Raw genomic sequence first — 24,300 nt, forward strand, 5'->3', positions numbered from 1 at the left:
TTGTTTGTCTTTTTATATGCCTTTAACACTTCGCCTAATTTCTTTCCCTTGTTTTCATATGTTTCCACAATAACCTTGTTTATTTATTTCCGACCGTGGATGTTTATTGTTTTTCTGTTTTAGTTAGTCCATTGATTATGTATATCGTGTGTTCGACCGCTGTGAAGCCGCCCAGTGTATGAGGTGGCCAGGTTCCCCTCAAGCTGCTCAATGCAGCTTTTTGCCTGGTCATCCTCGCAACCTTGTTGTTGTGAATAAACAATTCAATTCAATTCAATCTGTGTGAGGAGGGAACGCTTCCGGCGGAACAAAAAATAAAGCGGATGTGACGCAATATCCGGTAAAAACGTGACGTCATTTTCTTGTCACTAGCGCGAAATTTGACCTCAAAATATTTTTCTTAAGCCCCTGATCGCTAAGGACTCGCGCTACGGCGAGCCCTTGGCGAGTGCGCTTGAAGCCAACGCTAGCTAAACTAATATCGACCTGTCACTAAACAGTGGTGTTTAAGTCTACCGCCGTTCAATTCGCCTTGGTTTTACTAGGAAACCTCATTCTTGGAGCATTTATTCTCCGTTCGTGTCATCTTCCACAGAGTGAATAAGTAGGCAGCAGCGTACCCCCTCATGTTTGCAACGTTGCTGATTTGCTTCGCACATGCGCAGGGGACTTAAAGAGCGCATTGCATGTGTGCTTTAGTTCTAATGAGAAGAAATGACGCCTGGTCACGCCAAAATAATGATATTTCAGTTTTATTCAATGGTCACAATAACGCAAGTTTATCACACCCTACAAAATGCGCAATAAATGTCGTAATAAGTATAAAAGTGCGTACACTACATGCACTATGTTTTGCCTTATGTTCCGATAAGTTAACCTTACGTGTAACGTATCAAGACATGCGAATTGTAGCGCGACAGATAACTTAGCGATCTGCTCACCGATAGCAGGAAATAAAGTAGGCACTGCGTGTTCACGAAGGAAACCGGGCAGCAGGAATACTGATCCACGAAAATCCAGCAAGCACACCACTCCGAACCGTTGCCCGGGTGTCTTATCTAGAAGAGAGGGCTCGCCAGGCATACGCGTGTTGCTATTGCATCCATGGAACACCACATCGTTTCCGCGAGTACCGAGGAAAGCGTTGGGCGTGAAATGTTAGCCGCGTCGAGCCGTTGCCCGTTGAACACCGCAGCCAACACGTTCACCAACGATCAAACGCACCTCGCAACTTCGCGAACACCATAATCAAACTAAGTCTCGGTACATGTGTACCGAGACTTAGTTCTACCAGTAGCCTGCCTCGAATTCTTTTCAGACCGACAGCATTGGCTCGTTATGTGATACCGCTGTCATCAAAAAGCTGTAGCAAAAAAAGCTGCAATGCTCAGTGTATATGCGAAGCAGAATACTTTGTACGGAGCTTCTCATAATATGATTTATAAGTCATCATTTAAGCTAAATGAAATGTTTGTTGCCTAGATTGCTACCAAAACTTCGAGATGTTACCATTTCTAAAGGCAACGAGTGTAAATTATGGATAGTATTTTATAACAATAACGTTTTGGTGAGTAATAAGTTGAACAATACCGATTCAGCTTATCATATTAAGACACCACTTCATTCAACGGATCTGATAGTGGAGGAAGACTGTGACGTTATAGATCTAATATGCGTGCGTTTCTTTCATTTCAAGACACCTTGTCGTCATTTCACCGCCCCACTTATGTTTATAACAAATTGAGCACCACCAACAAATTCGTGTAGCAATAGCAGCATTTCAAGCTGCATTATAGCCCCTTGGATGGTGCATCGACAACACTCGGCTCTACGAAATACTTCGGCATAACATGTACTGCGACGTGGCTCATTAAATGAAGCATTAGCTGCACTTTGCAATCTACAAGGCAGCTAGATATTGAACAAAAAATATGTTGCATTGGCTTAGCTCGCCTATGCCAGGATAACGTTGCGTTAGCAAAGGTTCAGCTGATTGTTCTTAGCTTTCCTGATTGTCTAGGATTAGCTTGATTATCGTGCTTACTGCTGCTCCAATGACCCACACATGGTATACATATTATGTGGCACATGTATATTTATTTTCTAGGCAACTACCTCCGATGAGTTAAGCATCTCCGCTCTTCTGCGCCGTTGAGCAGCATTTTATTTATTTATTTATTTATTTATTTATTTACCTTTAGGGCCTTTGGGCATTACAGAGGGGAGTGAGTTACAGAGGAAATACTTGAAAAGGCGCGAATAATAAGAATGCTAACAGTACACCGCAATTAAGACAATATTTGTTAATTATACAATACTAGATGAGTATGTCAATATACTGTACAACGAGTAAATGAAGAAAAAGAAATAAATAAGATGAAAAAATAAAGTGATTGCTATTTGATTATTACACAATATTAGCTATGCATGTAAAATACAGCGCTGAAACAAGACAGTAGGTGCTTCTTTTTATTTAAGGTATAATGAGACTGACAGATGTGGCAATAATAACACACCATATAAACGGGCAGGTAACATTAGTGGATACAAGTGATTGTTACTATACAATGTTAGCTAATGCTTTACGAAACTTCTCGTTGTTAACAATAGATACAGTATCAGCTTGAATGTCATTCCATTCTCGTGACGTACGAGGGATGAATGATTCTGAAAAGCATGTTGTGTTACAAGCACAAATTCTAACTTTGTGCTGATGATCAATGCGGTGAGAAAAGTAATATGGTCGTGACATGATCTCCGGGTGTAGAGTAGGATGGTGACAAAGTTCATGAAAAAATGATAAACGAGAAATTTTACGGCGTGTATCGAGTGACTCAAGACCGAGATGTGATTTCATTGAGAATGCAGGTGCCATTCGGTTGTAATTCCAAAGAATAAAATGACAAGAGTTATTTTAGATTAGTTCGATGGAATGAGTTAGGTTGTCGTGATAGGGGTCCCATATAGCTGACGCATACTCTAGCTTTGGCCTTAGCAATGTCTTATAAAGTAGTAATTTTAGTGGCGATGGAGCGCGAGAAAAGTTACGGAGCAAATAACCAAGGAAACGGTTGCCTTGATTAGTTATGTACTCAATATGTTTGTTCCATGTTAGGTTAGATGTTATACGTACGCCCAAGCATTTATATGAATTTGTAGCTTCCAAAGAAATGTTATTAAGGTGATATACGGGCAGACAGCTATTCGATCTAGATATTCTCATAAATTCACATTTGTGTTAAGCTCCATTAACCACTGTTGACGCCAGTTGCAGATGTTGTTAAGATCGGCCTGAAGAGTAGTGATATCTTGTGGGGTCGTTATTTCTTTGAAAATTGCACAGTCATCGGCAAACAAGTGTATGTTGGAAGTTACTGCCGAAGTAAAGTCATTGATATAAAAATTGGCCGCGTATCTGCGTGCTTCGCTGCAAATGTCGTCTAAAGACGATAGAAGAGGCGCTGCGTGAGATATGGACGCCATCTGGCAATACGTCGGGAAACATGAGTGCTGTGTTGCGGGCTGGTAGTCCCGGCGCAGCAGCAGGCGAAGACCGGCGGTGACCAAGGCGACCGGCGGGGACGCCAGCCAGCCCGAACACGCGGTTTGGCGCGAAACGCTGAAGCAGAAGAAACGTCCGCACTCAACGAGTACTCTCCACATACTCTTTTATTTACACGTCGTCTGGGTAAAACAGGAATGCCAGAGCGGCGCCCCATGGCATTCGTACAGTGCAATACAGAACCGAAACCGAAACACAACAATGAACTCGCGCAGAGTGCCGCATTTTCAGCGCAGCTTAAGAAACTAGGGTCTTTAGAATTACGTTTGTATGCATTTTCTATTAAAGGAACACACCACCTAATACTTACCTAGTGATGTTGCGCCTCAGATATGCCTCATGTTTGCTTTTTGATCGACAATGTACACAAGTATGAACCTAGTCAGCCGTTCAAGATGGCTGGCCCTTGGGCAAGTGGTTCAACTTTGGCCGAGTGGCTGAATCGAGTGACGTGCCGACAAACAGAAAGTCAGACAGACCAAAATTTCTCCGTTTAAGTAGCCCAAGAAAGACTATCGTCTTTAAAAGGAATAAAAGCGGTCCCAGAACCGAGCCTTGTGGCACTCCGGACTGAACGATGCTAAGTGGTGAGTCATGATCATTAGCTGTTACGAACTGGGAACGATTAACAAGAAACGACTCAATCCATTTTAGGAGGTTACTGTCAAGGTTTAGTATGTTTAGTTTATGAAGTAAAAGTCTATGGCTTACTTTATCAAAGGCTTTTGAATAGTCTAAAAAAAGGCAATCAGCAAGCGAAGCACGGTCAAGTATATGGTGTAGTTTGTGAGTAAAAGACAACAACTGAGATTCACAAGATAGGGTTTTGCGAAATCCGAGTTGTGAAGGTGTAAAAAAGAAGTTAGATTCAAGAAAATTCATCAGGTTAGTAAAAATGATATGTTCTACTAAGTTGCAGGAGGTGCTACTCAATGACATGGGACGATAATTTCTGGGTGAGGCTTTCCTTCCAGATTTATGTAACGGAATAACTTTTCCTGTTTTCCGTGCGAGTGGGAGAGATGATGTGTTGAGTGATTGCTGGAAAATTTTAGTTAATACAATAGAGCCATATGAAAAAGTGTTTTTAAGGAATTTGGCACTGATGTCAAATCCAGGTGACGAATGTATTTTCATTGATTATATTAGTCGAATTACACAAGTAACCTCGATAATTATCGTAGGCATTGGTAATAGTTATAGTTGGTTAATACAGGCAGAGTAATATCATTAGTTCGCGAGAAGTTGTTTACGAAAACATCGCTCAAGAGGGCTGCGCAATGGCTTTCTGGAACAGGGTTACCAGAACTATCATTAAGAGTGATGGAATTATCGGAAAGGGGATGAATGACTCGCCAGAATTTTCTCACATTGGTTAAAGGAAAGAAGTGTTAATTTCAAGGGCTCGTTTTCTTTGTTATACACAATATTAATGAGAACTAACAGACAATAATGCCAAGGAAAGTATAGGGGATGTTTTTAGTAATAAATGCAAGGTAATTGTGAAGAAAGAAAAGTGGACGAAAAGATAGCTTGCCGCGGGCAGGGACCGAACCTGCGACCTTCGAATAACGCGTCCGATGCTCTACCAACTGAGCTACCGCGGCGGCCATCCCCTCGTCCACCTTATAGGGTTGTCAAGAATGACAAGGTCAGGAAAAGAAGAAGAGGAAGAAGGTATTTTGGAACGAATAATTTCAAGGCTGTAGTGAAAAGAGAAAAAGGAAGAAGAGAAAAAGAGCGCGCGAGGGGTGGCGAGATTGGAACAAGAGAGCGCGCGCAAGGAGGAACGAGAGAGCCAGGACACAGCGTTCGAGAGGCCGACAGCTGCGGAAGTTCTGGCTGGGTCTTGCCCCAGGCTACCGCCCGAGCACCTGACTCGGCGAGCAGCGCCAGGAACTACCGCTGACCCTGGGCTGCAGGCTACCGCCCGAGCACCTGCCTCGGCGAGCAGCTTACGGAATTGCAGCTGGCCTTGGACTGCAGTTTCCCGCCCGAGCACCGTCCTCGCCGAGCAGTCTCGGAACTACCGCTGACCCTGCGCTGCAGTTTCCCGCCCGAGCACCTGCCTCGGCGAGGAACTACCGGAACAACGGCTGCAGTGGTGCCTTCAATGTTTGCGCCACTGTGGAGAATAGATACGGCGTGTCGGAATCCAGCGTGAGAGGGACTCGCAACGGACCGGAGGGCACGCCGGAAACGTAAGCGCGACGACTAGTGACACGCGAACGGGAGCGGACGTCGAAACGCGAGACATCTAGACATTGCCTTTTCTTTGTTTCTTCAAGTGTGCGTGTTTGTGTTGGGGGATTGTCTTGTAAATTTTTTCGGGGAATGAAATGGGAGCTTTTGTTTGAAACCATCGGCCTCCGTGATTCATTTCGCACAGCCCGACGAGCGAACCAGGCACCAGCATACGCGTGACAATGGCGAGCCTGCCAGGATCCATGTAACTTTGTCACACGCCTAGGTCTGTCTGAAGCTGCGAAATGGATCTGGAACGCTTGATGGCAGCCGGTAGTGCCGCGGGATTGTCGGCTGAGGCCATAATGTCGCTCTATCATGAGGAACAGAAAAGATTACGAGAAGAGCGTGCAGAGGCGCGAGAGGCTGCGAAAGAAGATGAAGAGAGAGCGAAAGCTGCAGACGAGCGCACGTATAGAAACTTAATGTTGGAAAAGGAGATCACAGAGAAAAAACTGCAGTTGCGCGCAAGCACTAGTGCGGGAGTACCAGATAGGTCAGAGATGGTACCCCAGCCTCCAAAAGTGCGTCCGCGTAAGTTAATCGCACCTTTTGACGAAAGGCAAGATGACCTCGACGCTTATATAGAGCGGTTCGAGAGAATAGCGATAGGACAAGGTTGGCAGAGGAGTGACTGGGCGACTGGATTGAGCATGTGCCTTGCGGGAGAGGCATTGGCCGTTTTTAGCCGGATGCCAGCAGCGGACGCGCTAGATTATGATAAGATGAAAAAGGCCCTGCTCCAGCGCTTCAGATTAACTGCCGAGGGTTTCCGAGAGAAATTCCGGAGCTCTAAACCACAGGAAAATGAGACAGGACAGCAGTTCGCTGCTCGAATCTCCAATTACTTTGATCGGTGGTTGGAGATGGCTAACATAGAGAGAACATTCGAGGACCTGAGGGATAGCATGATTGCCGAACAATTCCTGACATCATGTCACAAGGGAGTGGCAATATTCCTGAAGGAGCGGAACTTGAAGACAGTGGCTGAGTTGTCCGAACACGCTGACCGTTATTTAGAAGCTCAAGGGCAAAGGAATTTAGGGAAATGCCAAGATGAAAGAGGTTTGGAAAATAAAGAGCAAAGTCGGAGTGCGATCCAATGCTACCTCTGTGACAAGACTGGGCATAGAGCAGCAAATTGTACCGCGGGTCGCACTCATAGTTCATCGTCGAAATGCGACCGGTGCGGAAGGCGTGGGCACACACCAGAAGCCTGCCGTGAAAGGTCAGGAAGTAAAACGGCCTGCATAGTTGCAGACGAAAGCCCTGCTGATGCTTACAGGGAAAAACAACTTGACCAGGAGGGCAGGGACGAGACATGTGCTGTCACAACGGCCGTAGAGACCGAACACGCGAAAACTGTGATGCCAGTGGTAGCAGGAATCCTGAAGGGGCGAAAGGTATCCGTACTCAGAGACACGGGTTCAAACATTGTTTTGGTGAGGCAATCCATGGTCTCTGAGGCAGATCTCACAGGTAAAAAAGCGCGGGTTCGACTGGCAGATGGAACTGTGCGGCAAATGCCTCTAGCACGGGTCTTACTTTTGTCGCCTTATTACTGTGGATGGATTGAAGCCCGATGTGTGAAAAACCCTCTTTATGACGTAATTCTCGGTAATATGCCAGGGGTCAGAAGAGTCGATGATCCGGATCCCCTCTGGAGCTTGCCCACCACAACACGCGCCGAGGGGACGGAGTTCCAACCCCCTAAGGTTGTGAATAAACGTGACAAAAGAGGTGTCGATCAGCACAGCAGGGAAGATTCAATCTATGCAGTGGAGAGAGCTACAACGAACAAGGGTGAAAATGAAAAGGATGGCACCAAGCAGAATGAGTCGGTGGCAGTCATGGACATGACTGAAGTAGAAATGAGGAAAATGCAGGAAGTGGACAGTACCTTGCGACGTTTTTTGGAAGTGCAAGGGAAGTGGCTTTATTGTAAGAAAAGCCGACGGAGGCAAAAATTCGAGAAGATGGGAGGACTGCTTTATCGAATAGTTAAGGCGCATAATGGAGAAGAGAAACGGCAACTAGTAGTGCCAGTAGATCTAAGAAGGGCTGTTATCAAACGGGCTCATAATTCTAGTAGGACTGGACACGAAGGAGTAAGGAAGACAACTAATGGGGTGGCGGAAGAATTTTTCTGGCCGTATATGCAAAGCGACGTTAAACGGTTCGTGAGGACGTGTGAGGAATGCCAGAAAAGCACGCCCAAAGGAGTAGTCAAAGTTAAGCAATAGGCAGAGTCTTGAGCAACGCTGATCACCTTTTTATGAGTAGAGTAATGATGTAATGAACAGTACCGCTTCAAATGAACAGTAACGCGTGCCGAATATTGCTTTTTGACGGTTTTTGTGGCATTGATGTGTTGATGTGACTCACGAAGATTGATGTGCGCGTTAGTGTACAAGTGCAGTAACGGACAACGTTAGTGTGCAAGTGAGCTCCGTACAATTGCAGTGGTGCAACAGTGAAGTGAAGTGTGGCGTGCAGTGAGGTGACGTGCCGTGAGGTGAAGTGATGTGCCGTGAGGTAAAGTGTTATACTGTGAAGTGAAGTGCCGAGCCGTGCCATGGAGTGAAGTGCTGTGTTGTGCAGTGGCGTGTTGTGCGGTACAGTGAAGTGTCTGGTGGTGGTGGGGATGAAAGTTTTCGTGGAGCGAAAACTCAAAATATTGGGGGCCATTGTCAAGAATGACAAGGTCAGGAAAAGAAGAAGAGGAAGAAGGTATTTTGGAACGAATAATTTCAAGGCTGTAGTGAAAAGAGAAAAAGGAAGAAGAGAAAAAGAGCGCGCGAGGGGTGGCGAGATTGGAACAAGAGAGCGCGCGCAAGGAGGAACGAGAGAGCCAGGACACAGCGTTCGAGAGGCCGACAGCTGCGGAAGTTCTGGCTGGGTCTTGCCCCAGGCTACCGCCCGAGCACCTGACTCGGCGAGCAGCGCCAGGAACTACCGCTGACCCTGGGCTGCAGGCTACCGCCCGAGCACCTGCCTCGGCGAGCAGCTTACGGAATTGCAGCTGGCCTTGGACTGCAGTTTCCCGCCCGAGCACCGTCCTCGCCGAGCAGTCTCGGAACTACCGCTGACCCTGCGCTGCAGTTTCCCGCCCGAGCACCTGCCTCGGCGAGGAACTACCGGAACAACGGCTGCAGTGGTGCCTTCAATGTTTGCGCCACTGTGGAGAATGGATACGGCGTGTCGGAATCCAGCGTGAGAGGGACTCGCAACGGACCGGAGGGCACGCCGGAAACGTAAGCGCGACGACTAGTGACACGCGAACGGGAGCGGACGTCGAAACGCGAGACATCTAGACATTGCCTTTTCTTTGTTTCTTCAAGTGTGCGTGTTTGTGTTGGGGGATTGTCTTGTAAATTTTTTCGGGGAATGAAATGGGAGCTTTTGTTTGAAACCATCGGCCTCCGTGATTCATTTCGCACAGCCCGACGAGCGAACCAGGCACCAGCATACGCGTGACAAGGGTATATGTGTGCATTTAAACGTGGGAGCGTCAGTCAGCGCCGCCAGTAGCCATGACGGCGAGTGTGGAACACTCTTTTTCTGCCTTGTTGGCGTCACGTAGCACGTGAACTTAATACGAGCTGGCAGCTGACCAATAATCCCTCGCATACTACCTGAAAGCATCAAGTCTGCCAGAACGAGACCCTCGCTATGAATGAAGGAAAGAAGTGTTAATTTCAAGGGCTCGTTTTCTTTGTTATACACAATATTAATGAGAACTAACAGACAATAATGCCAAGGAAAGTATAGGGGATGTTTTTAGTAATAAATGCAAGGTAATTGTGAAGAAAGAAAAGTGGACGAAAAGATAGCTTGCCGCGGGCAGGGACCGAACCTGCGACCTTCGAATAACGCGTCCGATGCTCTACTAACTGAGCTACCGCGGCGGCCATCCCCTCGTCCACCTTATAGTGTATATGTGTGCATTTAAACGTGGGAGCGTCAGTCAGCGCCGCCAGTAGCCATGACGGCGAGTGTGGAACACTCTTTTTTTGCCTGTTGGCGTCACGTAGCACGTGAACTTATTACGAGCGGGCAGCTGACCAATACTTTTCGTCCACTTTTCTTTCTTCACAATTACCTTACATTTACTACTAAAAACATCCCCTATACTTTCCTTGGCATTATTGTCTGTTAGTCCTCATTAATATTGTGTATAACAAAGAAAACGAGCCCTTGAAATTAACACTTCTTTCCTTCATTCATAGCGAGGGTCTCGTTCTGGCAGACTTGATGCTTTCAGGTAGTATGCGAGGGATTATTGGTCAGCTGCCCGCTCGTAATAAGTTCACGTGCTATGTGACGCCAACAGGCAAAAAAAGAGTGTTCCACACTCGCCGTCATGGCTACTGGCGGCGCTGACTGACGCTCCCACGTTTAAATGCGCACATATACCCTATAAAGTGGACGGAGGGATGGCCGCCGCGGTAGCTCAGTTGGTAGAGCATCGGACGCGTTATTCGAAGGTCGCAGGTTCGGTCCCTGCCCGCGGCGAGCTATCTTTTCGTCCACTTTTCTTTCTTCACAATTACCTTGCATTTATTACTAAAAACATCCCCTATACTTTCCTTGGCATTATTGTCTGTTAGTTCTCACTGACATTGGTTAGTAGCTTAGATGGCATTGTGGATGATAAAAATGTTTCTTTAGCGTGTTTGAGAGCAGCTACATAGGCGTTAGACGCAAGTGTGTAAACTTTCCAACGAGAGTCAGTAGGCGTTTGCTTTGCCGAACGATACAGACGTTTTTTTTCTGTTAGACAGGCGTTTTAAAGTATTATTCGACCAAGGCGCGCGTGGATTACAGGTTATGGCACGGGTTGGGATGTGTTTGTTTGTTAGACGCTTTACCTCAGCCTCGAACATATTCCAGTTTGACTGCACAGTACGGTTATCAAAGTCCTTTCGAAATTCATCCTCCAATTCGCACAGTTCGTTGTTTATTGCTTCATAGTTGGCTTTTTTATAGTCTCTAATAACTTTCTTGCTTTTTGGAAGATTTTGAAATGGAACATTAAGGTGAAAAGTAATTATCAAATGATCACTAATACCTGGCAAATAATGAGTGTCCGATGCATGTTCAGGACAATTAGTTAAGATTAAATCAAGAGTGTTAGAAGTGTTTTGTGTAATTCTTGTGGCTTGAGTTACCATATGACATAGGGAAAAAGTAGAACAAAAACCAAAAATTGTTCTAAGTGAGAAGAAGACGATAAGATAGGTTGGACATCATTCCACGTTATGTCAGGAAAATTGAAGTCACCAAGCAGGAAAAGGCGTGCAGAATGGAACTTTGTTGTAATGGTAGAAACTACATCATGTAAATCATTAATAAATGAGGGTGAAAAAGAAGGTGGGCGATAGCAAACACCTAATATTATTTTTGGCTGTTGAGAGTTACTGTGGCCCAAACTGTTTCTAATTTGGAACTGATGCGAATGCATGATGATGGGATATCTTTCGAGATAGCAAGAAGTACACCACCACCAGGACGCTCTTTTCGATCGCAGCGATATACCAAATACCGCTCGCTACTATCAAAAAGTTCTCAGTCAAGCACGTCGTCCGAGAGCCACGTTTCAGTTAGAGCTATTATATCAGCTGAGCATGTATCTATTGTGGAAACTAATGAGTCACGATTTTTAAGATTACTTCTGATGTTAGCATAAAGAACGTTCGCTCGGCTGCTTTGTTTAACGCCACTGCCCCTCGCGCATCCCTACGTAAGAACATTTCGTGAAGCAGTCAAAACGGGGGTAATACCGCTGCTACGTTCATGAACTTCCTGAACACTGTCAGAGCTAGCTTGGTATATATAACACTTGCTATTTATTAGCAGTTTCTTGTAGTTAATTTTGAACTGTGGTTTGTCTGGCTGAGAATTTGCGAACTCAGGTATCTTTTTGCGAGCTAAGCGGGTTGCGGGTGAAAAGTCTTCGCTAACGTTGATATGGTTGGGCTTAAATTGTGCGCGTGATGCAAGTATTTTTTCTTTTATTTTGTAGTTACCAAACTTGGCAATTACAGGGAATTGTTTATCAGCTCTGTAAGTGCCGAGCCGGTGGGCTCGCTGAATGCAATCACTGGTAATAGACCCAAGCGTGGCATTTAGTGCAGTGATTAGTTTTGTTTCTGTCTGCTGCCATGTTTCCTTTGAGTCGGGCAGACCAAAAATATCAAGTTATCACGGCCTGACCTGTCTTCCAAGTCATCTAGACGTGATAATAATGAGCTATTGTGAGCGTTAAGGTGGTCAACAGTGCCCTGTATGCGTGCTAAGTCAGTATTGAAGTGGTCCAGGGTTTTAGAATTTTCCTCAAGATCATCCAGCCTTTTTCGGATGCTTGTTAGCTCAGTTTGTATGCTTTTTTGTCCGGGTTTGATGGCTTTCACGTCAGCTAGAAGTTCAGCTTGACATTTAGAAGATTGAAGAAAACGGGTGTGAACATCTTTAATAAGCGTAAACATAGCCTTCATTTGATCTGCAGGATTATCGGGTAAATATTCGAGCACTTGTAGAGCAACAGCGCGAGTGTTTGGTGCGGGGTGAGGTTCAATATCTCCGGCACAAAGCAGTAGCATGGCCATTGAGTAACACTGGCATAAAGATTCACACAACACCCCTGGTCACGGGAAAATAATGAGACAAAGGTCGTCAGATTTTTTAGAATATTGCAAGAACATGGTACGCACCTGCAGTGCAAAAACGTGTCGGTTAAGCACAACGCTGCTAATGCTATTTCCGCTCTCCTTCTCCATGGCTAAACCACACTGGTAAACGCCAGTCAGAGGTGCTATCAGGCGGCTCCAGCGCAGCGTTAGACGGCGACTGCACAGCGAAGGCGAATAGCTGCGTGCGCGCCGGCGCCAGTACGTCTACCTCGGCTACGACGCCACTCCTCTGGAAAGCGCAGACCGGCGGCAGCAGCTCGCGCACGGCATCTGCGGAGGGCGCAGGAGGTGCTGGCTTCGATGCGCCAGCTGTGTGAAGTCACTGATCCTCGCGCATGTGCAGCACGGCTCTTGAGGAGCCACACGAAACTGGCTCGGCTAGGCCAGTGTAGCTAACGCTACAAAAAAAGGCAGGAGGATTGCCATAGGTCGGTGTGGTTCTCTAGTCTTTCCTGGAAAGTACCTGAGCATATGAATATAGGTGATTGCATTGATGAAAAAAGATGGAGGCAAAATAATGAATACTCTGTATACTCATTTCAGATGGCACACTTAAAGCCTATTTACAATTGCCGTGTGCTTCATAAATGTTTCTATTTATTCTTATTTCATTACAATATAATGTCCTTTGCTAGAAGGCATTACATCGAAGGGACATGCAACATAAACAAGTCAAATCTACAAAAGAACCGGCAAAAGGAAATAAATGAATCTCACACCATGCACGTAGCCATAAAATATTTCAAGTAATCGGACATATTCCAAAATGCCACACGAACCGTAAATGTGTTCAATTATTGAAAAAAATACTAAAAAATTTCTAATTACGCAATGTAATACCCAAAAATTTCGGACTATGCGACAATGCTTTTGTTATGTCACATAAATATCAAAAGTAAAAATAAATGAACGTCCGCATGTTATTAGTAGTTATGGCGTCATGCACCTACAAGGACGTTTCTCCAGTTCATTAAACTATTCCTTCGAGTGTTCTTCCGCTCAGCTTTATAGCGTAATATGAACAATGCGCGCATTTTGTTGTGGGCATAATCGTTTTACTGACCATGGCAATGATGACCATGGCAATGATGTATAGTGAACGGGGCATGAAATATTAAAAATAATGGAGCTACCAAAAGTCTATTTCTACACCAAATTTGTGAAGAATTACAACGAGAAATGCAAACGAAAGTCGTGAGTGAAAAACCAATCACAAAAACAAGTTTGTTCATTGCGCTGAGTATGTGGTGTATTGCATGTCGCGTTCTTGTGGTTGGAGCTACATAGGACAAATTGGTCGCTTCCTGAATGACCGGTTGCGTGAACACCGTTAGAACGTTAGAAACTTGGCAGATGATTTTCTAGCAATGCACCGTAAGAAGTGCATCACAACGCTTGGTGCCGCCAAGCGTTGTGATGGAATCACAAGGCCATTGACAGCAAGCCTTTCTGCTGAGCTCGGAAGTCTACTTTCAGATCTTCCTTGGGTAGGGGTGGGGGCCTCCGTCTTGTAGGTCGACCCAGGTGCCTTGGCTGGTGGTCCACCGTAAGTCTGTCGTCTGTAGTGAAGTATCCTCCCTGCTAAAATTTCCGCTCCTTCGCCTGTTTCTTCTTCGCTCTGAGCGATTGGAATATTGGCCATCGCTCCTCTGTGCGGTCGGTCTCAGATGGGGCGGAAAGATGCGTGTCGGCGTGCGAGTTCGCCACGTTGGAATTCCCCGGCAGTGTTGCTTCATCCCTGTCTCCTTGCAGACCTTGTGGAAACGTACGATCTCTCTCAACTCACACAACCAGATCTACCAACACAGGTCGGGAACAGCATAACAAAAGCCATGTCCATGGACTTAACATTTACAAATTCCGAGGAAAACGACACATGGGCGCACCTCGGAGAAAACTTGGGATGCGAACAGTATATTCTCGGAACAACCGTAAATGCCTTTAAGGCGAGAAGAATTCGGAAAGCCACAATGTCTGACTGGAAGAAATTTCGAGAGAGCATAGGAGACAAAGGAGAAATAAGAAATTTAGGTAACTTGCTGACACAGATAAAGGAGGCATACAATAATGGGACGAAGGAAATAGAAACAAGCGTAGAAATCCCAACAGTAAACAAACACCTGCTACATTTGTGGGACGCGATGAGAAGCCTCACAAAGATATATAGAAGGGAAAAACTTAATCAGAATGTGAAGATAAGGATATCACAATTGGGACAGGCAGCCAATGTCTATGCACGTCACCTAAATAACAGTAACTGTAGACAGTTTAGTGACCCACTTAGAGGGACGTTAGGGACGAAAAAGACATGGCGCATCCTCAGTATGATAGACTCAGGGGCAATAAAAACAATGACGAACAGGGCTTTAAACATTCTGAAGAATGAATTTGAAGGTAACGATGACGTACTGATCTATGAAGTCATGAAATTATATTTCGGACAAGACTGATGCAAAGTAGTACACGGCAAATATATAAGAAAACAACAACAAGAGTTAGGCGAACCGATAACATTTGACGAGGTTTATGCGGCGGCCCAGTCCTTGAAAAACAATACAGCCCCAGGAAAGGACAACATAACAAATGATATGTTTAGAAATCTGAGTGATGCGGCCCTCCGACAAATCACGCAATTTCTTTAACGAAAAGGTGCGGTTGGACGGAGGGGACCTTCCATTAGAATGGAATGACTCGAATATCATCCTAATACCGCAGTCAGGGAAACCAAGATATATTAAGAACTTCCGACGCATCTTCCTTACCTCACGCTTGGGTAATCTGTTTGAAAAAATAATACTAAATAGAATAACAGACGATGTAGGGAGGGAGGGTCGGCTACCGTTCAATATGTTCGGTTTGTAGCCACATGTATTGGTCCAGGATGCTGTCCTCCTCTTGAAAAATGATCTACTGAACCCAGACAGCTGACACACACTGATGATGATATGTACAGATGAGGATGTTGTACAAATAATGATGATATGTCCAGTTGACAAAGAAGAGTCAGTGACTGCGCTCACAATACCGATAGAAGTACTGCTTGGTGGTAGACAAGTCAGGGAGGCAGAAGTCATACGCGAACTAGGAATGTGGATACAAGAAAATTGGGGAAGGGGACACACAGTGCAAAGGCTCCGGGAAACCACGGGGAATGTGGCCCGGATGATCACGCGGATAGCTAATTCGCAATGCCCACGAACTATAGGTGGCGCGCCGTGCTTTTCAATATGGCGCCAGGAGGAGGGTCAACCCGTTTGTTAGCATAGGAACAGATAGGACGTGCGGACGTACGGACCGTGCCACGTTCACCGGATGAAGTCATGAGCTGCGCTGAAATGGATGAGACTAAAATACTTTCCCAAACCATGGAAAGTGCTAAGTACTCGCCGCCTAATTATTTGCTGCGAAGTGAAAGGTTATATTTCAGCTCCGTTACCGTGCATAACGATGCTTTGCGAAATCCTGTGCGTGCTACATAAACCTGTATGAACCAGAATTGACGTATGAGCTGAACGGCACTCCGAGGTAGTACGTACCGAGCCTGCCTGACGGATTTGCCGCAGTAGTAGGCCGTCAGCGAGTAGCGCCATCGCTGCTGCGCGTGATGATGGCTTGCAAACATAAAAGTGTTCTGTGATAATACCCCGTCGTCATTACTTGTGCAGTCGAAAACGCGGAGTTACGTCTTCAACGGAACACAAGCATTTAACATGCCATTCAGTAGCGCTTGTGTCACAGACATGCTGAGACTCTAGCCGTGTGTACTTCACTCGCATGTTGCAGGTTCAATCAGCACGATCGAAACATGAATATCGAAAAGAATAAACACGTATGCTTTTCGCAACGTCGATGTTCGCCGAGAGGCGTGGATTGTGGCCGTGACTGCACGTTCCATCGCTCTAACCATTTCGCTTCGTTGGTCGAGCTCGAGCGTGTTGGCGGCATGCGGCGCTCCATAATATCGACAATAATTGTGATACATGCAATGCACAAGAGGAACTTGCTTTTATTTTGATCTCGCTCAAGGATATTATACATTAAATAGAATCAAAGCGACTTACGAGCGTGAAAAACAACGCACGAGAGGACGTGAAGTGCAACTCGCTCCTCGTGAGTTAGCAGCTGGTGGTTCATCGTCGCTGTCACTCTCAGTGCTTTCACAGTCTTCTACGTCCAGTGAAAAATCCTCGTCGTCAAGATGGTTTCTTTCAACATCACTGCTGAAAGCAATCTGAAGAATTTCCTCTGCCGAACGACTTCGACCACTGCGCGTTTTGCTCTCAGACCGGTCAACAAGCAAATCGCTTGCAGTGTGCTGCCACCTATCAACAAACGTACAAAAACAAGCGGCGCAGCGGCGGCTATGAAACCGAACACACTGGCGAAGGACGGCGTGGATGGAAAGCGTTCGCTCCACGAAAGGCGTCGAGCAGACGCGTCCTCGAACGATTGAAACGTCGCTAGCACGATTCGTAACAGCGCTTTACTGACAAAGGATAGAGGCCCTATTTTAATGTATCGCCAACATGAGATCGCTCAGTTATACATGAGCACATCGCGAGCCCGCGCGACCTCCCTCCCGCGAACAGTGTTATGGGACTCATGCACTACAAGAAACACTGACCAATTATATATGCAAGTAAAACAGGGTGAGCTTCAACTGAATATGTCAGGCGATAACATTTAACTTACCTACGTGGCTACAGAGAGCCTCGCGAAGCTGATAGTATGTGTACACTGTGGGCTAGCATTGAAAACACGAGTTGCCACGTATTTTCACGAAAACTTCGCGTCTCGCAAGAACGAATCAGATTTCTCGTGTCACGGAGGGCTCGGTTTGTTCACTGATGCAGGGAACATGCAAAGTCGTAGTGTTCCTTTCTTGCCAACGCGTTAACACTGAGGCTAGCACAGCCGAACAAGGGAACGACTGCATAGTGCCGCCATTTTGTCGTCTACTAACCCTCCTCGAGAGGACGCTCCTGAATTCCGCCGGGTGGCGCGACAGTCTATGGGCATTGCGAATAGCAAAGCGGGGTTCGAAGAGAAAGATACCACTAGACTCGTTCATACAATAGTTATAGGCAGAGTTACGTACCAGCCACCGCACCAGGCAATGACAAACCAGAAGAAAAACAAAAAAAAAATCTGCAGATCCCACGCATTGTGGGAGTCGGTTTCATGCGAAGCAGTCAGCGAGTACTTATATGCTGTACTTTATGGCTTTGAGCCAAGCGTTACGAGGTCGATCGACGTGATTTTGTAAGTGTAGTAGCTATGTGCACATCGTGGGCTTACCAGGCACGTCGACAACACTGGAGTTTAAAGGGTAACTTATGGTGCGACGTAATGTCAGCCCTCACGTTAGAGTACATACGTCAGTATTATCGAAACTAAGTGCACTTTACGGTGCAATCATCTGAATATCACACGTGACTTTCGTTAATATATACCGCCGGGGTCGAGCAGTGCTTCAATATAGCTTGCTCAATCATAGGAATAAAAATGTAGCGTTTATTAGACTGCTATAAAAGCGAAGCCACCACTGGAACCACATACAATAATCTGATATGACGCTTGTATCGTGGGTGTACATGTGTAGTGCTTATTGCTTTTTGTAAAATTAGATAGCCGGCACCACAACCGCAATCGACGTTGCATCGAAATTACGCCTGCATAGGCTGTTTTTCCAAACCAGTTTGTAGACCTGGCGTGGCTCTGTGGTAGAATACCTGATCGCCAGGCAGAATGCTTGCGTTTTTAACACGAAAGTGTTTGATGCCGGGGTCCACCACGGCTCCACGGACGCATTTCTGTAACGGATATGGCGTTGTAAAACATAAAGACTAACATATGGCAAAGAAAAAACTAGAAGAAAAAGTTCCATCACCGGGAGTCGAACTTACGACCCCTCGAACCCCAGCGCGAAACGACTCCGCCACAGAGAGAACGTTCTTCGTCATACTAACGGCATGCATTTTATATACACCATTTGCCGGTGGCGGTACTCAGAGATCAGGGTACATCAGTGTGTTTTGTTGTCACTAGCGAGATGGTGCGAAGGGCTCGATGGGCGCGCTTTGAACATCGTCGCCCCACGCGTTGAGATGAGCGTGCGCCTCCACAGGGCGTGTTCGCTCGTGCGCGTGCGCCTATCTTGTACGTCTTGCGCTCTCACCGCAAGTTTTCGTTGAAGTTACAGAGAGCACGAAGGTCACTTCGCTCACAGCAGCGGCCGCTTTTGCGAAAGGAGCGCGCTGCTCTCAAACAAGTTACAACTGCCACAGTTCGCGCTCATCTTGTGTGTACTTGTGCGTTTGTTTCTTGCGTCCTCCTTTGTATTTGACAAGCGCGCTTTAACTGATTAGCTGTGACAGTTGTTAGTTCGCGCTCATCCTGTGTATCTTCGTTCCGCGCGTCCTTTCTGTTTGAGCAGTGTGTTGCAAGTTTCGAGCTGCTTGCCGTTCTTCGCGTGACATGACAACTTGTTGCTATAGCGTTCATTCCTTCGCCCTCGGGGCGAAAGAATGCACGAGAAACGCTCAACTACGTCTGTGAAGACACGTTTTACTTTCGTGTTATACCGATTCCTATAAAAGAGGGATCAGCCATGTTTTTTTTAATGTTTATTTGTAAAGCATTAATATTTTATTGTTATTTTTATATTATTCATATTCGTTTAAGACAAAGAAATAATCTGTAATTTTTTTCTGTCTAGGAGGTTCGATCCCTGCTAGGATCACAGCTTTTATTCTTTACATTCATCGGGTCAGCGCTGCCGATGTCGTGTTTTTCTTAACGTTCTCGCATTTAAATTACCAATGTCTGTTCTCTCCGTTCCTGGGTAGATATAAATTGTCATTCTCCTTGGACGCATACTCGTCCACCGAGGCCTGTGGTAAACGACGGACGTGACACGTTATTTGTCATGACCCGGCAGTCGTATTCATCAAATCCTCTTACCCTTTCGTGCCAATTTCGATCTACACCAAGTTAAGGAGGCGATCATGAGAGCACCCAGACGTAGGCGGCTAGATAGATAGATAGATAGATAGATAGATAGATAGATAGATAGATAGATAGATAGATAGATAGATAGATAGATAGATAGATAGATAGATAGATAGATAGATAGATAGATAGATAGATAGATAGATAGATAGATAGATAGATAGATAGATAGATAGATAGATAGATAGAAGTGCCAAAGGTTCGCTAAGAAATGCTTCGCACTTAATACAATCATAGGACAACGTTCAAAGCAGTATTAGGGATTGCGGAAAGCGCCAGAACCGAGAGAGTAGAGAAATTGGCCGTATACAATAGATTTGAGGAGTATTCGAATGCGGAAGGAAAGGCTGAATTCAAGCTATCACGCGAGAATAATTCTGGAAAAGATGGGATACACATTGCCACCACTACATTGTGACGAGCAAACGGTCCTAATACATGCGGGAAAACGAACACGTTTAACAATGGCGGAGGTCCCTTGAAATATGCATCCGACCTATCACGCAGGAAGGAGGAAGGCAAGAACAGACACCTTATGGAAAGCATTTAAAAATAGCGTAGAAGCTGTCTTTACAGGAGAAAAGTGAGTAGAGGGACACAATAGAGGCTGTGGTAGCGCAAAATCACACCACGACGGCGTCGGTAAAAACAAGTTTCACACACGTGGCAGAGGCGGCGCCAATATCCATAGCCATATCGAATGCAGAAAGCAGGAACGAATCAGTGGTGATGCTATCGGATTCACAGGTAGCATGTCGAATGATTCTCCGAGGAACGCTACCTAAACTAGTAAGTAAACTTTTAAATCAGCTCATAAGAGAAGATCATGACATTATATGGTGTTCTGCTCACGAAGGCTTGGAGGGCAACGTCATGACAGGCTGTACAGCTCGAGGCTTCACTAAGCGAGCGAAAGTAAGCCCATACGTTTAACCCCTTTCCAATTCGCAAGACGTCCTCCTCCAACAAGCGACCAACTAAGAGAATACGGCCTTCCGCATAAAGACTTCAACATACAACAAAGGAAGGACTGCGGTCGCATACAAAACAATAGTTTCCCAATTTGTACCACCCAAATAAAATATATCCCACAAGATTTAAAGAAACCTTTCCGTAGTGTTTAGACACACCAACACTCAGCCACATAACGAAGGGGTGCACCGAGAGGCCCACACACATAGACAGTCCACACATTACAAAGCAACCGCACATTTTTCACAGGGAGTGGGAGACATGGCTATCGGACGAGTAAAATTAGAGCCAAATAGCTTTGCTTCACCAGGCCCAGCGACCCGCTCGTGCGAGTGCAACTCTGGACTGAGGGCCCGACCATACCTGCCTCAATTAAATTTCGTTCTTTCTGAATAAATCTTCTTCCTCCTCCTTCGCATTTTTATTCACCCCTTATGTGTTTGCTTCATCATCAATTTATTTCGGCTTATTCTTGTTTCCACTGCAGGATGAAGGTTGGTTGGTTGGTTGGTTGGTTGGTTGATCCTCAGCTACTTGGCGCAACCCACCGCGGGGGATCGGCCATGAAACGGGTGGTACCCTATTTTAGAAATAAAATTGTTTTACAATCCTAATATGATTCGGAATGGATGGTTGAAAAATAAATTCACTGGTACAATGCAGATTTTCAAACAAAGAGAAGTAAAGAAAATAAAAATAAATAAATAAACCAACATTTAAGAAGCCAATAAGTTGAAACAGTCAGATTGTACATAAACTTAACATTGGATTCTTTTTGTTTTCCGTAAAAAATTGCACACAGCTTCGCAAACGTTCCTGCGGCTAAAGGCCATTTCAGTTGCACCAAACGAAAGAAGCACCGGAAGGGATAAGCCCATACTTCGGAGAGGTTTATCTAGCAATCGTTTTCTTTAATTTGTGAACAATCTGCATGTTAAAAAGAAATGATGCATAGATTCACTGTCATTGCAGTGGAGGCATAAAGCTGACTGTACCAGGATGGAGGTCTGTCCAGCTTACCTCGTCTCGCGGACTCCATTTGCACTTTAAGCCTGCCACCTTAACTTCTTCGCCCTACTTAGCTCTCGGCATCCTCAAATGCCCTATGTAGGTCCAAACATTGGCAGTGTTAAGTCATCATGGAAATGAGCTAACGAAATCGGCTTAGCCGCTACGTAAATATTGTCCTACTATGAAAGTTGTATTGCGCAATTAGTTCCTGTAGTTTGTTATAGCAATAATATTTTGTGAATTAATGATAGTTGTTCGATATATGATAAGAAAAAGTCTGAAATAACTTGGGCATTGCCCCTGCTTTGTTGTGTTCTGAAGCAGTGGCGCTAAGTAAGGGCCCCACACACACATGTGCAATGGCTATGTCCGCGTGCTATATTTTATTTTTCATCCCCTTGCTATTCGTTACGTCGAAGTAATGTCTTTACACACAACGAAAGTTCTTCAAGCCCCGCTTCACAACTTCATCAACTCCGATGCCCTGACCAAAGTCCAAGAGGACGCAGGTGCTGTAGTGCTGTGCCTTGGTGAAGTTGCTCTAAAAATCAAGAGAAGAAAGGCATTTAGTCCAAGTTGTATAGAAAGTGGTCGTAGATTTGGATGTTAAATTATGAGTTTCCCATACACTGATATTATGCACATAAGACATTTGCAAATGGTGCGTCTCTTGCGAGCGTGAAAGTAATGAGTGTACGTAATACGCATGCCAAGCTCGAAAAAGAAAAGCAAGATGTCAATGAAAACAAGTGCTTTTGTTGAATTTTTGCTGCAGTATGAACATCCACGGCGTACCTACTGACTATCTACAGCGTAAACTGGCGGCGACATGCGTACGCTATTCACGAGTACGCTATCACAATTAAAAACCATTTGTGATGCAGCTACCACACATTCAGTGGCTTTGGATGCAATGGCTTCTACCACTTTAGCTTAAAGTATCCAAGAACTACTTATGTCATGTACACGCACATAACCTCTAGTAAAAAGAGCCTGCTGGTGAGTTGCCGGAACGCTACAATGGCTTATAACAACTTCTAATTGCTGGGAGGTATAAAAAATTGAATAACGCATGTCGCCGTCGCTTCGAAGAACGCACTCTCCTACAGCCTCATTGGATGTTTCTTTTTTAAATTCACGTGACCTCCTCACAACGGCCGGCCAAAAAGCTCACAGGAAAGCTCGCTGGTTCCTTCATCGGATGTTACCGCCATGCATATGAATGGCTGTCGTGACAGGCGCCAGCATCATGAAACATTCTGCCGCAGTTTTCGTTCATCAGTTAGCGTTGGATCTTCCGGATTCTTCCCAATTTGTGCTAAGGTCCTGTCATGATACTTAGAGCCTTGACATAACAGTGAAGTCGGGTATTTCTTACGTCGTTGGTTACTGACAACGCTTTACTGGGACTGCCTTTCTCTGCTTAACATATCTTTTGCGCTTGCCGCAGCTCTGTTGTTGCTAAAATATTGCAGAATGTTCCCGCACTGTATTAACGACTTCTCGAAGTAGCACTTCGCGTAATTACTTCGTTGTTTCTAAAGAAAGAACTGGGAATTTATTTGCTTCGGTGTTTCGCAAGCATCCTCAGCCCCTTCCAGAACTTCAATCTCGAAGACGATAATTTACCGCTGTGCCGATGCACAGATGGTAGCAAAGATGACTAAATTCGCATACGATCTCCGCACCACGGGTCCAATACTTCAATATCATGCATATTATAGTTAATTGTCTTATATGTAATGATAAAAGCTCCTCAACTGCATCTTATTCCGATCTGATTGCGAACTTGCAGTGCTGTGCCTACTTTGACACTATCATGGCGGTAAGGCGTAGCGTTCGCTGTGGCAGGCACGCCGGCCACGTTTTTCATGCTCTGGTCGCAGAATGAAACACCAATATACTCGCGAAATCCACGCAAAATGTTGAACAACATGTGCACAAGCCTGTCCCAACCGATAACCGCAGGGGGTAGGCAAAAACTTCGAAAAAAAACGTGGCTCCGCACCACACCTTCACATTCCAATAGGCCTTAGCTGTCCGGCGCGCCGGGCCACCATAACGCGGCACCAAAGCAATGTACCGCGCTGTATTTTATGGAAAGGATCAATTGTGGAGAAAATGCAGCTTATGCACAAAGACATAAAATGACGGGAGCGGCTAGTGGAGCGAGATAATGACATGATAAATGACGGATGGGTGACATCAACTAGGCAAAAAAAGGGGGGGCAGGTACAAATGGTGAATTCCAGCATTGCTCTCTTCGGTATAGTTATCAGGCGGAGGGGTGTAGGGGGGATGGCGCGAGATTATGATCACACTAGGGTTGTGGAAAAGTTTGTAGTTCTGAAAGATCACATCGCAAGATCACATTGTAGTGACAAGTGACATAAACCTCCTAAAGAAGAAGCTCATGGAAGCTGGCCATGGTTTTGTACCCACTATATTGAACACATTCAAGACCTCCCTTTGAAATCTTTTTGAATGCTGGTTGAATCATATTCAAGTTGAGTTTATTCGCTGCAGTTGTATGTGTCGAGGTGAGCGGCAGTCCCAATGAAGCATATTGCTGCATTCGACCCCCGAGCTGAAAACCCTCTGCTGACCCTCACTACGGACCAGAATCTGCTTGCTGTGGAAGTGGATGGCCTGCCTGTTACTGCCCTCATTGATACCGGCGCACATATTTCTATTATGAGCTCTGATCTCCGTGCACGATTAAATAAGGTCCTTACGCCGCCCGAGTCCCTATTTGTACGTGTCGCTAGTGGGGGAACTCCGGCTGTACTCGGAATGTGCACGGCACGT

The sequence above is a fragment of the Rhipicephalus sanguineus genome, chromosome 10, assembly GCF_013339695.2.
Source record: "Rhipicephalus sanguineus isolate Rsan-2018 chromosome 10, BIME_Rsan_1.4, whole genome shotgun sequence".
Taxonomy (NCBI): Eukaryota; Metazoa; Arthropoda; class Arachnida; order Ixodida; family Ixodidae; genus Rhipicephalus; species Rhipicephalus sanguineus.